The sequence below is a fragment of the Pteropus vampyrus genome, unplaced genomic scaffold, assembly GCF_000151845.1.
Source record: "Pteropus vampyrus isolate Shadow unplaced genomic scaffold, Pvam_2.0 Scaffold376, whole genome shotgun sequence".
NCBI lineage: Eukaryota > Metazoa > Chordata > Mammalia > Chiroptera > Pteropodidae > Pteropus > Pteropus vampyrus.
The window spans coordinates 319852-321932 of NW_011889157.1; the positions used below are offsets into that span (position 1 = coordinate 319852).

The 2081-nt window shown below is 49.4% G+C and overlaps 1 protein-coding gene across 1 annotated transcript in view; it reads left to right on the forward strand.

Annotated features, from left to right (window-relative positions):
- Positions 1-1384: 1384 nt before the first annotated feature.
- Positions 1385-2081, forward strand: part of ZNF536 (zinc finger protein 536) — a 267453-nt gene continuing 266756 nt past the window's right edge. Inside the window, exon 1 of the mRNA XM_023523054.1 lies at positions 1385-2049. The gene's annotated coding sequence lies outside the window, so the exon portion shown is untranslated. The remainder of the gene's footprint in view (positions 2050-2081) is intronic.

A 2081-nucleotide genomic window follows, 5' to 3' on the forward strand; every position in this document is an offset into this window, starting at 1 on the left:
AGGCAGGTGCCCGGGCATCCGGGTCCTGTCTGTGTCCGAACCCCCAGCCCCGCAGCTCCTCCCTTTGTGAAGCTTTCTGCACCTAGCCCCGCTCCTGGGCAGGTTTGCAACTCAGAGGCTCCTTCCACAGCAGGGGGTGGCGCTGGGCGGTGGGGGGAGGCCGTTTGTGCTTTTCCTTTATCGTTACCTTTGCTGTTTCTGTGCGGAGTGCCCTGGTTTAGAACCCACCAGTCATCTTAGGAGAACTCGGTGGGGGCAGGCTGGAGCAAGTCTTACCTGAATCGACGTTTAAGTGTGCCTGGAGCTGGGCGTTCTGAATGATCAATCTGTCTCTATCACTTCTTAATCACGCTCAGCACAGGCCTTTCCCCCTCCCTCTCTCCCTTCCTCTCTCCCTCCCTTCCTCCCTCTTTCTCTCCCTCCCTCTCTCTTTCTTTGTCAACTCTTTTGGATCCTGTCTTTCTGCTATTAACATTCCCTGATGTCACATGCGAGTCTTTCTTTAAAACAAGCTCCTCATTGGTGTATCTGGATACTTCTTTTGTTATTATTACTGAATCTTTTTTTTCCCCCATAATGACACCAGGATCATTATATAATCCCATAACAAAGAGGCTTTTGAGGCACCAGCTTTTGTCAACTCTAGGACAGAGAGTGCATAATTGCATTATTCAGCTTTTTCCCCCTAATTCCCCCTCTTCCTTGCTTCACAGAAACCCAACCTCCGGCGTCACTCACATCTCCACCTTGTTACCTCGCCTTGTGTTATTTACCAGAGCGGTCGCCTTTAGGACCAGCATTTACAAAGTTGCCTTTAAAAAGTTATTTTGTTTGATAATTAAGTCCTGGAGCCCACCGCCTGACTATTATTCCGGACCCATAAGGCAGAGAACCTGCGTGACGTTTTTCTCGAAGTTTAATTACCGTATGCTAATTTCCTTGCCTACTACGTGATTAATTAAAATCATATTTTCATAATCATTTGGCACTAGTATTGTTTTAGAATTATCATGATCTCCTAAATAGCGTCTGTAAATAAAGTCGCCTCTAATGGCAGGCGCGGGAGGCGAGGCTGAGGACCTCTCCGCGTTTGTATCGCGGCGATTGGCAACATAACTGCCTTATTTACATTAAATACGCCACAAGGTTACAGCGCGCATCAACGTCATTTGATCGCTGATGACTCCCTTAAACGCCCGGGCTGTGACTGATTCTCCGCGTCCCGCTGTCCACCGAGATTCACCCGGGAGTTTTTTTTCCCCCCAGAAAAGAAACAGACTTTAAATAGTTTCAGGAGCAGGTAAGAATTACGCTTTTTCCTCTCCCCTTCCCCGTCTCTCCTCTCCTTCCGTGGCAATCTCTCTCCCTCTCGGCTGGATAAAACATTCTTTAGTCAAAGGAAGGAATGCAAAGTAGTGACAAGCGAAGGGGCTGATATATGTCTCAGTAACGAGTCTGACAATCAGAATGTAGCTCTTGGAGAATAGATAGATTTTAATAAGTGTGTTTACATGAGCTCAAGGTCAGAAGCAAGCTGCGCTGTGTTAAATGGTTTCTTAGTTGCTAGACAGAGAGAAAAAATGGACGATCACACACCATTCTTTGTAGATTATTATATCAAGGGTTCAGTCTCTGGCTCATCAAAGCTAAATGCCGCAAGACCTATCTAGTTGCTGTGAATTATGCCGGGGCGACAATGGAGAGCGTTTTTAATGGTACAATGCATTTCACCTACCAGATAGGGGGAGGCCGAGCCGGGGACGGGGTTGTCTGCGGGGCCGGGTGATGAGTATCAATGAACGGGGCGACTCCGAGCAGAGGCAGATGAAAATGCAGCCCGCCCTGCCCCGGCCAGGCTGGGGACAGTGCGTGGGGCTCCGCCGGGCGGGCGGGCAAGGCGCGCGAGCAGGGCGCCCGTCCCCCCTCAGCCCCGGAAAATGATCGAGTCAATCATGTGGACATGTTTCATTATTCATTGAACACAATCTTTTACAACGCTCGGTTTACGTGCCCGAGTTTGCTCCCTGCGCCCGCGTCTCAATGTTTAAGGTAAGGAAAACAAAGGTGGGGGAATCGCGGGG